This window comes from Saimiri boliviensis, chromosome 5, assembly GCF_048565385.1.
Source record: "Saimiri boliviensis isolate mSaiBol1 chromosome 5, mSaiBol1.pri, whole genome shotgun sequence".
Lineage (NCBI taxonomy): Eukaryota > Metazoa > Chordata > Mammalia > Primates > Cebidae > Saimiri > Saimiri boliviensis.
In genome coordinates this window covers 51169959-51184876 of record NC_133453.1, presented here as the reverse complement: position 1 = coordinate 51184876, position 14918 = coordinate 51169959, and the positions used below count along the sequence as shown (strand labels likewise).

The window sequence follows — 14918 nt, the reverse complement described above, 5'->3', positions numbered from 1 at the left end:
TTTGCTTATACTGCTGGGGTCTCCCATTAGGAGTTTATCAATAACTCCTTATTAAAAAATGAAAACAAGAAAAAAGAAAATGCACGATTAGAAGTATTTTCCAAAAAGGATTTTGAAATTTAGTAAATTCATATTTTTTCTAATAAAAGAAATGTTGTTTTTTTTTTTTTTTTGAGACGGAGTTTCGCTCTTGTTACCCAGGCTGGAGTGCAATGGCGCGATCTCGGCTCACCGCAACCTCCGCCTCCTGGGTTCAGGCAATTCTCCTGCCTCAGCCTCCGGAGTAGCTGGGAATACAGGCACGCGCCACCATGCTCAGCTAATTTTTTGTACCATTAGTAGAGACGGGGTTTCACCATGTTGACCAGGATGGTCTCGATCTCTTGACCTCGTGATCCACCCGCCTCGGCCTCCCAAAGTGCTGGGACTACAGGCTTGAGCCACCGCGCCCGGCCAGAAATGTTTTATACTCACATTTGTAAAGTATGTCTGTCACTATTGTAGGAGGGATAACTAAAGTTCACTAATTCAGATATGCAATAAACACAAATTAATTTTCATTACTCAAGTGAATTGTTATTATGAGTCTGGAATGCAGGCTGAACACTTCAACTTGAGTCTTTTTGAAGATTATCCCAATTATTTAAAGGTTGTGTTGAGGTTTAAAGAAAGAGTAAGGATCTTAAGGATCTTATAGGGTTAAGGATTGGGAGGAGATAGGAAGATAATATGTCCCTGAAGTCGCCTCTCATATACAGGTTACACCTTTCTCAGGTCCATCATGCCATGGTATTCTGGTCTTTCAGGTGACAGTTTTGTACTATTCTTGGAGTGTAGAAATTTTGCTACAAAGCTCCTCATTTCCCACCTGCCAGAAGCCTCATGAAGTTACTTCTTTGATAGCATCTTATTAAGCCTCATCTTCTCAAGAGCATTGCCAGGAAATGAAGTGGAAGATTCAGATCTCTAGGATACCATGAACCTCCCAGCTTTTATCTTCTCTCTTTCTCTCTTTTTTAATATTGTTTTAAGTTTTTATAACAGCTTGTCTCATGAAGAGAGAACACTGGAATAGGTGATACTTTCTTGCTATATAGTAAACTCAAACTGTGTTAGACAGTTCTGATCATTCCAATCCATTACTTTCTAATGTCAAAGCAGTTCTACCTTCCAATATCCAGCCAAGACACTTTCCTTTGCTCTCATGTCTACTTTATTTTACTGATTACACAAGTCCTTTCCCCATTATGAGGTTTAGATTGCTAAAACAAAAGCCAGGTATTTTGTGCCCACTCAACCACATCCCTTCCTTGAGACACTGAGCCCCAAACCAAATATATACTCGCATATGAGAAGAAAAAGGGAAAAATACAACATGAAGTTTAAAAATGAATTTACTATCTCAACATATCACACTGTTTTCCCCAGCTCTCCATTCTCTGTCTCTTGTCTTTCCTTTCCCTTTTTCACTCTCATTGCATCCCTACATAAAATCACCCTTTCAGAGCACCCATCATCTTACACTCAGATTACAATAGCCTCCTGAGTCTCCACTTCATCCCTGGCTCCCATCATCCCTTTCTCCTATAAAAGCATCTACCATGCCTCTGTGTAGTCTTCTGTTGATTGTTGCAGAAAGTATAAATTCTTGCACCAGTTTGAAAAATATGCATGAAATTGTCTCAACCTAACTTATTTTTATCTGATTCCCTGTATTCAATATCTTTTCCAAAAATACCAATACTTTATTGTTCCCCTCATACATATTTTACTCATTTCTGCCACAGTACTTTAGTCACAGTTTCTCTCACTTTGAAGATTCTCAACCATTTTATTCTCTAGGTAAATTTTAACCAACTTTTAGAACAAACTTTAGATTCACCACTGCAGTCCAGTCTCTCTCTTCTGCATGTTAATTTCACCACAGAGCACGCATTATGCAATTTAGTATTTAATTATGTGCTTACATGTTTTTGAATTGCACCTTACTTATTTCACAGATTTTATCTTTGCTCCCTCCACTAATTTCAAACACCCTGAAGGCAGGAAGCAGGTTCTCATATCTCCTCCATTGCACCCAACACAGAATCTGCCATGTTATAAACACTTAACACTCATGTGATGGGATGACCATGTGACTTGCCAGTGTGGCCCCTCCCAATCCCTGCCAACTTCCCCTACCCCAGCATTCACACACACTTCCTTCTACCTGACATCTCTCCCCAAATCAGAAAGCAGTAAATAATTCGGTACAGGAATACCTTGTTTTATTGTGCCTTGCTTTGTTGCACTTCACAGATAATGAATCTTTTTTTTTTTTTAAATTGAAGGTTTGTGACAACCTTACATTGAGCAAGCCTATTGGCACTATTTTTCCAACAGTACATGCTCACTTAGTGTCTCTGTGTCACATTTTGCTAATTCTTGCAAATTTTCAAAGTTTTCATTATTATATCAATTATGGTGATCAATGATCAGTGATCTTTGATGTTACTATTGTTATTGTTCTGGAGGGCCCTGAACCACATCCATGTAACACAGCAAACTTAATAATCCATAAATGTTGTGTGTGTTCTGATTGCTCCACCAACCAGCCATTCCCCTTTTTTCTCCCTCTCCTCAGGCCTCTCTACTCCCTGAGACACAATATTTAAATTAGGCCAATTAGTAACCCCAAAATGGCCTCTCTAAGTGTTCAACCGAAAGGAAGAGTCACACTTCCTTTCAGTTGAAAGTCTCCCTCTTTAAATCAAAAGCCATGGCTAGGCGTGGTGGCTTACACCTGTAATCCCAGAACTTTGGGAGGCCGAGGCGGGCAGATCAAGATAATGAGAACACATGGACACAGGGAGGGGAGAACTACACACTGGGGTCTGTTGGGGGAAATAGGGGAGGGACAGTGGGGGATGGGGAGTTGGGGAGAGATAGCATGGGGAGAAAGGCCAGATATAGGTGATGGGGAGGAAAGCAGCAAATAACACTGCCACGTGTGTACCTATGCAACAATCTTGCATGTTCTTCACATGTACCCCAAAACCTAAAATGCAATAAAAAAAAAAGAGGTCAGGAAATTGTGACCATCCTGACTAACATGGTGAAATGCCATCTCTACTAAAAATACACAAAAATTAGCTGGGTGTGGTGGCGCACATCTGTAGTCCCAGCTACTTGGGAGGCTGAGGCAGGAGAATTGCTTGAACCCAGGAGATGGAGATTGCAGTGAGCCGGGGTCATGCCACTGACCTACAGCCTGGGCCACAGTGTTAGACTCCATCTCAAAATAAAATAAATAAATAAATAAATAAATAAAAAACTAGGAATGATTAAGTTTAGTGAGGGATGCATGTCAAAAGCCAAGATAGGCCAAAAGGTAGGGCCCTTTCACCAAACCAGTTAGCCAAGTTGTGAATGCAAAGGAAAAGGTCTTGAATTAAATGAACAGTGCTACTCCAGTGAACACAGAAATGATAGACAAAAAAAAAAAGAAAAAGCCTAACAGCCTTATTGCTGATACAGAGAAAGTTTTAGTGATCTATATAGAAAATCAAACCAGCCACAATAGTCTCTCAAGCCAAAGCCTAATCTAAAGCAAGACCCTAAACTTCTTCAATTCTGTGAAGCCTAAGACAGGGGAGGAAGCTGAAGAAAAGATTGAAGCTAACAGAATTTGGTTCATGACGTTGAAGGAAAAAGGTCATCTCCTCAATATGAAAGTACATGGTGAAGTTGCAAGTGCTGATGTAGAAGTAGTTAGTTATCCAGAAGATCTAATTAAGATCATTAATGAAGGTGGCTACACTAAGCAACACATTTCACTGTAGAAAAACAGCATTATATCTGAGGAAGGTACCATCCAGGACTTTCGTAACTGGAGGAGAAGTCAATGCCTGACTACAGAGGACAACTTCAAAAAACAGGCTGATTCTCTTATTAGGGGCTAACATAGCTCATGACTTTAAGTTGAAGCCAGTGCTCATTTATCATTCCAAATATCTTAGGGTCATTAAAAATCATGAAAAATCTACTGCTTGTGCTTTATAAATGAAAAAACAAAGCCTGCATGACAGCATATCTGTTTACAACATAATTTACTGAATATTTGCAGCCCATTGTTGAGATATACTGCTCAGAAAAAAAAAAAATCACTTCAATATATTAGTGCTCATTTATAATGCTCCTAGTCATCTAAGAACTCTAAAGGAGATGTAAAAAGAGATTACTGTTGTTTTCATGTCTGCAGCCCCTGGATCAAGGAACAATTTTGACTTTCAAGTATTGATTAAATCAATACATTTCATAAGCCACTGTATTTATGACACTTCCATGCTGTTTGGGTTGCTATAACTTTGCAGGATATTTTGAAATCAAGAACTGTGGTGGCCCCAGCTTTGTTCTTTTTGCACATAATTGCTTTGGCTATTTGGAGTTTTCTGTGGTTCCATACAAATTTTAGGATTTTTTTTCTACTTCTGTGAAGAACATCATAGGTATTTTGACAAGTATTACAATGAATCTATAGATTGTTTGGATAGCATGAACATTTTAACAATATTAATTCTTCCAAGCCATGAGAAAGTGATACTTTCCATTTTATAATGTGTGTATTCTCTTCCATTTCTTTCATCAGTACTTTATAGTTTTCGTATAAAGAGCTTTCATTTCTTTGATTAAATTTATTCCTGGGTAATTTCTGTAGCTATCATATATGGGATTGCTTTCTTGATTTCTTTTTCAGATTGTTTGCTATGGATGTATAGAAGCACTAGCAATATGTTTAGTATTTGTTTTATAACCTGCAATTTTATTAAATGTATCAGTTCTAACAGTTTTTTTGGTGGAATCTTTAGGATTTCCTATATATATGATTATGTAGTAGGCAAACAGGGACTACTTAACTTCTTTCCAAATTTGAATACCTTTTTTTTTCTCTTTTTACTGATTGCTCTTGCTAGAAATTCTAGTACTATGATGAGTAGAAGTAACAGGAGTGGGCATCCTTAACTTGTTTCTGATCTTGGAGAAAAAGCTTTCAACTTTTCACCATTGAATATAATATTAGCTGTGGATTTGTCATACATATATGGTCTTTATATTGTTAAGGTACATTTCTTCTATATCTAGTTTGCTGAGAGTTTTTATCATAAGCAGATGTTGAATTCTGCCAAATGCCTTTTCTGCATCTATTTAGATGAGGGTTTGATTTTTGTCCTTCATTCTGTTAACGTGGTGTATCACATTTACTGACATGCACAGTTGAACCATTCTGGCATCCCAAGGATAAATCTCATTTGATCATAGTGAATAATCCTTTTAAATGCTGTTGAATTCAATATGCTAGTGTTTTGTTGATTTTTGCATTTCTGCTTCTCAGAGATATTGGCCAGTAGCTTTCTTTTACAGTTGTATCCCTGTCTGGTTTTGATATTAGGGTAATGGTAGCTTCATAGAATGAGAATAAAAGTATTCCCTCCACTTCAATTTTTTGGAATGGTTTGAGTATAATTGGTGTTAGTTCTTCTTTAAATCTTTGATAGATTCAGGAGTGAAGCCATCAGGTCATGGCTTTTCTTGGATGGGAGACTTTTTATTACTGTTGCAATCATGTTATAAATTATTAGTCTAAACAGGATTTCTATTTTTTCATGGTTCAATGTTGGCAGGTTCTATATGTCCAGTAATTTATTTCTTAGGTAGGTCTTACTATTTGTTAGCATATAGTTATCATAGTAGTCTCTAATAATCCTTTGTATTTTGTGTTATCAGTTGTGATGTCTTTTTTTTTTTCATCTCAAATTTTATTTATGTGGGTCTTCTCTCTTTTTTCTTCCTTTAGCTAGAGATTTTCTAATTGTGTTTATCTTTTCAAACACCAATTTTTGTTTCATTTACCTTTCAATTTTTAAGTCTCAATTTCATTTATTTTTGCTCTAATCTTTATTATTTCTTTCCTTCTACTACTTTTGTGTTTGGTTTGTTCTTACTTTTCCACTTCCTTGAGGTGCATCATTAGGTTGTTTATTCAGTCTTTCTACTTTTTGAGATAGGTGTTTATTGCTAAGAACTCCCCTCATAAGGGTATTTGTCAGTAATATTCACTTTTGTATGCTCAGCACCAAATTTATAGTAAATGGAATATATTTTTTCAATTTTGTTTAGTTAAAATTTTAATTAGGATTTTTTCTATCTTAACAACATTATATTTCAACTAATAAATAGCAGTGTCAAGTAAAAACAAAAATAAAACTCCCCTCCTAGAACCTGCTTTTGTTGTATCCCCTAGTTTTTGGTGTGTTGTGTTTCCATTTTCATTTTTCTCTAGGAAATTTTTAATTACTTTTTTTATTCTTTCATTGACCCATTCATTATTAGAAGTATGTTATTTAATTTTCACAAATGTATAGTTTCCAACATTATTTCTGTTATTGATGTCCAGTTTACTCCATTGTAGTCAGAAAAAATATCAGATGTTATTTTATTGCTTTTTATTTTATTTTAATTTCTAGGATACACGTGCAGGATGTGGAGGATTGTTACATAGGTAAACATGTGCCACTGTCATTTGCTGCACCTATCAACCCATCACCTAGGTTTTAAGACCCACATGCATTAACTATTTATCCTGATGCTCTCCCTTCCCCTGCCCCTCCAACAGGCCCCAGTGTGTGTTGTTCCCTCCTTGTGTCCATGTATTCTCATTGTTCAGCTAACACTTACAAGTGAGAATATGTGTGTTTAGCTTTCTGTTCCTGTGTTAGTTTTCTGAGGATAATGGCTTCCAGCTCCATCCATGTCCCTGTAAAGGACATGATCCCATTCTTTTTCATGGCTGTTCTTCTTTTTTAAAAATTTTGTTACGACTTATTTTGTGACATACCATATGTTCTATCCTAAAGAATGTTCTATGTGCTTTTGAGAAATATGTGTACTCTGCAGCTGTCAGATGGAATGTTTTGTAAATGTCTGCTGTTAGGTCCAGTTGGTCAAGAGGACAATTTAACTCTGATTTTTTGGTGGTTGTTGATTTTCTCTCTGGACAATCTGTCCATTGCAGAAATAGAATGTCAAAATCTCCTACTATTACTGTATTACAGTCAAACTCTCATTTAGTTCTATAAATATTTGTTTTATGTATTTGCGTGCTCCAGTGTTGGGTGCACATATATTTAGGATTGTTATATCCTATTACTGTGCTGACCCCTTCATTATTATATAATGGCCTTCTTTGTCTTTTTGATCATTTACAAGCCTGTTTTATCTGATGTAAGTATAGCTCCTGCTGCTCTGTTTTGGTTTCCCTTTGCATTAAATATCTTTTTCCAGTCCTTCGCTTTCCATGTGTGTGTGCATTTAAAGGTGAAGTGATCTTGTAGACAGCGTGCAGTTGGGTCTTGTTTTTGTTTTTGTTTTTTTTAAATCTGTTTAGTTACTCTACGTCTTTTAATTAGAGAATTTAATCAGTTTACATTCAAGTTTATTATTGGGTAAAGGTTTACTACTGTTATTTTATTATATTTTTTATGGTTGTTCTACAGATTCTTTCTCTTTTCTTCTTTTGCCATCTTTCTTTGTGATTAAGTGATTTTCTGAAATACATTTTGATTCCACATTATTTATTTTGGTGTATCCATTATAGGTTTTTGCTTTGTGGTTACCATGAGGCATACAAAAAGCATATTATAGTTATAACAGGTTATTTAAAACTGTTAACGACTTACCTCTGATCACAAAGAAAAGTAACAAGAAAACTCTGCACTTTAATACCATTCTCCCCCATATTTTGACTTACTGATGTTTCAATTTATATATTTTTATGTTGCCTATCACTCAATTGTTACAGTTATTTATTTTAATAATTTTGCCTTTTATTTTTCATATTTAAGATATAAGTAGTTTAGTTACCCCAACTAAAGTATTAAGAGTATTATAAATTTGTCCATTTTCTTTCTTTTATTGGGTAGTCGTTTTCTTTCACAGGCTAGTATGCATAGAATATATGAAAATGAGAAGACAATAATTTTAAGACTATTAAAAAATTACCATCTTGAATCTTTTGACAGAGCTATCAATCACCTCCATTTACAAAGCTTGAAAAACAAAAAAAAAATTTACCTATATAATTTTTAGACAATCATATAATAAACATGGTTGTTCATTATATGATTCCTTATGGTTGTTTTATATAAAATAAAAATATAATAAAATGGCAGTAGTAAACCTTTACCTAAGGCTTTATAAGGCCACAAGGCTATTAAAGGAGAATGCAGAGTATTATAGATGCTTCAAATCAATGAAAAGTATTCAACTTACACCTTAAACAGATAAATTATTTTCCCTTTACCCATAATTTATCTTCTAATTTTACCAGCAGCATTTTGTCAGCTCAATGCACTAAAACCACGTTGCTAGGAAAATATCGGTCATGTTTTCTTCCTACATTCTATGAGTTATGAACCAAGAGCACAGCTGAATGATTAACTACTTGTCTTAGTCCAAAATGTCCCAGTTGAATCCTCACTGCCAGATTTTGTTTTCATTTCTTATTTATAATTTTCCTGGCAAACATATTGTTAACTTTACATCTGTGTAGCTAACTGCCAAATGTGACAATAAGTTATTCAACTTATCAGCTCTCCTATTCTTCTAAGCAAGCCTAGTTTTTGCTTAAAGAGGAAATATTCACTAGAAATTGCTAAATAATAGTTAGAAAATATGGGAAATAGTCCATAGTTACAAATAAAGATCCAAATTCACATCCAGATCAACAATTGAATGTTACAAAGCTGGTTGAGGTACATTTTCACTTCAAACATTTTTTAGAATACTTTCTTTTTATTGAATAAGAATTTTTTTTTTTTTTTTTTTTTTTTTTGAGACAGAGTTTCACTCTTGTTACCCCAGGTTGGAGTGCAATGGCGCGATCTCGGCTCACCGCAACCTCCGCCTCCTGGGTTCAGGCAATTCTCCTGCCTCAGCCTCCTGAGTAGCTGGGATTACAGGCACACGCCACCATGCCCAGCTAATTTTTTGTATTTTTAGTAGAGACGGGGTTTCACCATGTTGACCGGGATGGTCTCGATCTCTTGACCTCGTGATCCACCCGCCTCGGCCTCCCAAAGTGCTGGGATTACAGGCTGAGCCACCGCGCCCGGCCTATTGAGTAAGAATTTTTAGATCCCATTTTAAAGTCTCAGTTTTTAAGTCATTAAAAATAATGCAATTAAGTCTTATAATATGTATAATCTTTGAAAAGATAGATCTTCCTCAAGAGGATAGTCTTTGAAACAGACGGAAGAAAGTCATTTCATCTCCTTTAGCATTGATTTATAAATGATACCCTGACAACTGTGCAGAAGCCTCAGCTGAAGCAGATATGCTGCTCTCCTCAGATCTGCTTTCCAGCTCCATTCCTTAACACTAGACCAATGTCTAGGGTCAAGGGTTACCATTGCCTGAGTCAGAAATTAGCATCTCTGCCAGTGAGAGAAGGAATTTATTACCAAAGAAGCTACAAGACCTGGCTAATATGAACTGATAGAAACAGGACAGTGGTTCTAGAAATGGCTCTTAAAGTTTCTGAACCAAGAGGGAACCCCAACTTTAAAGCTGTATTAGGGAGAATATATTAATATGGGCACACTTTCTCCAGCTCAGGATTTAGTGCCCTGGCAAAGGTCTCAGGATCAGGTTCTGACATGCTGCTGCAATGACTCTTGGAAGCTTGGAAAAACAGATGGCCTTCTATCAAATAAACTGGAGATGCTAGAACTACCTTGCCAGAGTACTGAGAAACAAAAAGCAAATTTCCAGAGAAATGAACATGCTAGAATGAGTCTACTACATAAGACTTGAGAAACCACCAGCTGACTTTCCTTGGGAAGGGCTGGAGAACATTTCATTAACTACATAATATGGAATGTACTAGAGAGAGAGATGGATGCCACTATTCATAAGAAGCTTTGTAGTGGCTGCCCTCTACAGACTGGAGCTGATGACAGGAAATGCTATTCTAGTGGCTCCCTAGTGTCAAAGGGAATGAAAGGATTCCAGAGTAGTAGACGGAGATGACAGCATAAGAGGTAAGGTGTATGCAATAATTATAATTGGCAGCAAGGTTGAAATAGCATCCAGGACATCCTGACCCACAGAGAATTGTACATGCACACACACACACACACACACACACACACACACACACACACAGAGAGAGAGAGATAGAGGTAAAAGCGATCAAAACTGGAGTAGAAGGATAATATCAGCTGACCAAATGGAACCAATGGAAAACTGCAATATCTCACCTACATTCCATATCTGAGCCAATTCTTAAACAAGAAGCCATCAATTAAAAGAGAGGTCAGATCTTCACAAGGAAGAACTCTAGAATACTACAGTTAGAGGACGTAGTAATTCCCGCAGTCCTTCCACAGTAATTCCTAGTCCTCCACAGTAACCTCATGTCATTTATCAAATATCTTTACTTTGAGAAAAGAACCAGGATTTTTTTTTTTAGACTGACTCTCGCTGTCTTCCAGCCTGGAGTACAACGGTACAATCTTGGCTCACTGTAACATCTGCCTCCTGGGTTCAAGGGAGTCTGCAGCCTTAGTCTCCTGAGTAACTGGAACTACAGGTGACTGCCACTATGTCAAGCTAATTTTAGTAGTTTTAGTAAAGACAGGGTTTCACCATATTGTCCAGGCTGGTCTCGAACTCCTGACTCAGGTGATCCACCTGCCTCGACCTCCCAAAGTGCTAGATTAAAAGTGTGAGCCACCACACCCAACTGAGAACCAGGATTTTTCAAGGGCTGTTGAATCCAATATCTAAACTGGCTGTGGTAACAGGATTCACAGATGACACCATATCCCCACTGTGAGAGTGGGAGTACATGGAGGTTGGATAATAAATGTAGTTCTGGCCCTAGTCCACCTCATACTGAATTCAATGAATCCAAACCCACCAATTGATCTTTTCCTTGTTTCCTTATGTGTAATCAGGATGAACATACTTAACAAATGGCAAAACTCTTATAATGTTTCCTTAACCTGTGGAATAATAGCTATTGCAGAAGCAAAAGTAAAGTAGTTAAAACCTGAGACTTCCCACTCTAGAAGTCTAGTGATTTAGAACATGTCATTTAAAGTTCAAAACTCCCCTGGAGGCACTCCATATTATCTTGTCTGCATTGTTTAGGATATATGGATTGATGGTTTGCATCTGGTTTAACCTGCTACACAGTTTGGCTGTAGCAAAGTAACCAGTAAAGGTGTAAAAGGCCCTTCAGTAAACTTGCATTTGAACTATGCTAGACTTAGATACCCCACACATATCTGAAAAGTACATAACCCAAAGATGAAATGCCTCATGTGTAACTGAGAAAAGACCCTGGGAGGTCTGCACTGGGAGTTTTCACACTTCCTATAATTGCCTGCACTTTCCTTCTCTTTGTATGCCATATTATTTGCAATTATCAAAGCCTTACATGAGTGTACCCTATGGAGTCTTGAGAGTTCTTTTATTTTGAGACCTTGGATAGCACCATCATAAGGCCCTTATAAGGATTAATTGAGCTAAGAAATGTAAAGCACTTAGAACACTGCCTTACCCATAATAAGCGTTCCCTAAATGATAGCCATGGTTATTCATACTTTCCCTCTCTCCAATAAGGTCCGACCCCCACTCCATTAATGACAACATTAATTGAGGTGAAATAATTTGCTTCCATGGACTATTATTATCTGTAGCAGTGGTTCTCAACAAAGAGCTATTTTGTGCCTCCAGGGACAACTGACAATGTCTGATGAAATTTTTGGTTGTCACAACTGGGAGAAAGGTACCATTGACATCTGGTAATTATAGACCAAGAAAGCTGCTAAACACCACCCCAGGACAGCCTCTCACAACAAAGAATTATTTAGCCAAAAAAATCAGTAGTACCAAGATGGAGAACACTGGCCTGTGATTCTCATTATTTATCTTAATTACCATCACATTCCTCAATCACCAGGCACACATCCCTCCAGGTGTGTGCATGTGTGCATGTGCACGTGCATGTGCATGTGTGTATGCTTGTGCTCAATAAAAGTCAAACCTATAAGATGGCCTGGAAATTTCTCCTGCCTAGCCAAAGAGCTGCCTCTCTTTATGGCAAGCTAACTGAAGAGGGGCCTCTGCTATAGCTGTTGCTGCCTACCACAAGTGTTAGCTACATACAGGGAACCAAAGAATGAGAACTTTGTGCTACCATATCAGCTCTTCTGGAGGTTTATGCATCTTCCCAATTATATCATTGTCATGACTTTCTCAGATCAGACAAGAAATATTTTTCCACTCTCTGGTCCTTTTTTCATTCCTGGAATGAGATTGTGCATCCTCCACCAGAAACTCTCCTAAGGGTTGTAAGTGTTGGCAAATGATCCCACTTTATTTCTATCCAATGCCTGCAAAGTGAATCTAGTGCATAGAAAAACTACCGTACAACCTCATACTCAGAAATTCTTCCTCACTCCTGCTCCTCACAAGAACAAAGTAAAACTATATTCCAATGACATTCTGAAGGTCATTTTTACTTTTTCTCAGAGTATGTTCATAACACCTTACACAACCCAACGCCTAGGAATATATCTGATATTTTCTTTTTAGGGTGACCAACTGCCCCAATTGGCACAGGACTTTTCCAGGTTTAGCAATGATAATCCCATGTTCTCAGAAACCGCTCTGTCCCAGACAAACTAGGATAGTCAGTTGCTCAACTCTTACTCAAGTGCTTATTAGCATGTAAAACAGCTACATTGTAATAAATGTTGTGATAAAGCAAAATTCCACATACTGACTTCCATGTTTTATTAAATGTAATTACTACATTGGGGCATTAGTCCAGGACATTCTTTCTCCTAGATCTACTTCACTACTATTGCCTTTATGTGGCCAGTGCTGTCACACCACAACCCTGAGATAACTCCCACTAAGAAGCCACTTTCCACACTATTACACAATGGACCAAACAGAATCAGGAGCTTTACCCAAACAGCTTCTTCTCCAGAGCTTAGCTCCAAAACAAGCATCTTATTCAATAGAATAACAATTAAAACACTCTATCTACTATCACAACTACTAGTAATCCAACCCATCACTCTAATTTATATTTTCAGTATCTAGTCCTTTAGATGTGTGTAATTCATTTTCATGTGACAGGAAAAAGAATTCATGTTGCCCACCATGGGCCTTCAAATTACTGAAAATAATCAGCCACCTGTTTTTACAACAGTCTACTTGGATAGGTCCCATTTTTCAGCAATCTAGATTTTAATGAATTTTAGCTTTTAAGTCAAACATCTTCATTTATAACACAGAAATTTATTTTCCAATTCTTCTGCCTTCAGATACCTTACAATAGCCCCACCCTCATCCCCATTTTAATTATATAAACATGCAACAAATAATTGTGTTTCTTTTTTCTTGTTTCTCAGCACTCCTGTGAATTAGGTAGCTCAGTTACTGTCATTTTCATATTTATAGATGAGCAAACTTATCTGACATCAAAAGAGAAAAAGATAAGTTCCCTTTGAGAATGTATAACTGTGTTATTGTGTTTGCAGTCTAGAAACATACCTTAAATTCATAGTGTTTCATTCAATCCCTCTGAGTTATTTCAGGTATCTTGTTTGCTATGATAACATCCTTAATAAAAACCATCGATGTCACTGGCCATTGGCTGATACAACTTCAAGTGCTGATACAACTTCAAGTGCTGGTACACTTCATACTGTACAATATACATCAGACAGTATATGTTAAGAAAAATCACTGGTTTTCCAAGGGGAGAAAACAAAACACTAGAATTCATCACAAATAAAGATCAATTCACATTTAAGCAAATACCAAAATTATTTAGCAGTTGAATTCCTATTAATATACTTTTCCTCATGCATTACCTAACACTAAAGTCAATGTCTCTAATGTAAGAGAATTTTTTAAAGTCCACTATATTAAATCACCAGTAATACATTAAAGTTAACTGTGGTATTAACATAACTTCATACAAAATAACAGTCTTTGTACAACATAAATGGTAAAAGGAACTGGATGAGTTTCTACCAAAGGGAAGTCCTTAATTCTTTTGCCACAGCCAATACTTTTTGCAGGTGCACAGCAAATCAGTTGGGCCATGTATTATAATTAACTTGGCCTATTCAGATGATCATAAAGAAAAAAGGAAAAGCCTGTTCCTTGAGAAGTTCCATCCTTCTAAATTTACTCTCTCACTAATGAAGAGAGGTCACCTATCCACTATAATACAGTAAATACAGTGATTTCTTGTGCCATGAGAATGTGTCCCTGTGTTGGCTGCTTACAAGCAAATAATAACACCAAGTATTTATTTTGTCTAGACCACACACTAAATTTAAAACATGGCTTCAAATAAAATAAAACATGAAATATATAAGCATGTGTAACTAACTGAAAGAAGAAGTTACTGTGGCTTACCAAAGATTTAAGTTAGAGCATGTATCACTAATGCTTAAAAATAATATTAGAAATGTATGTTTTGAACTGGTCTAACCTAATGTTAAAGACTGTCAAGTTTTTTTTATTAATATTGGTACCCTCCAACAGTCTTAAAGTATATTTTGTCTGACATTAATACAGCTATGACAACTTTCTTTTAGGTTGCATTTCATTATTACTTTTTTATCTTTTTATGCTTAAATTTTCTGTATTCCTATGCCTTAGATATCTATTTTGTATGTAGAATATAGTTAATTTCATTTTTGTTTTATTTTTTAATCTGGTAATCTCTATCTTTTACCTGGGGGAGTTTGATACATTTGTTTATATTGAGATTATTCAAACTTCTGAAAGCTTTTGGAATATCCATATATTCTCATTTTTATATTAATTGTTAAATTTTATGTGTGTTA

At 36.4% G+C, this 14918-nt stretch overlaps 1 long non-coding RNA gene across 5 annotated transcripts in view; it reads right to left on the bottom strand.

Annotated features, from left to right (window-relative positions):
• Window positions 1-14918, bottom strand: part of LOC141584570 (uncharacterized) — a 207973-nt gene that overhangs the window by 133367 nt on the left and 59688 nt on the right. For all 5 annotated transcript variants that reach the window (XR_012517683.1, XR_012517680.1, XR_012517682.1 and 2 more), the window contains one exon: window positions 13609-13762. This is a non-coding gene — a long non-coding RNA (uncharacterized LOC141584570). The remainder of the gene's footprint in view (window positions 1-13608; window positions 13763-14918) is intronic.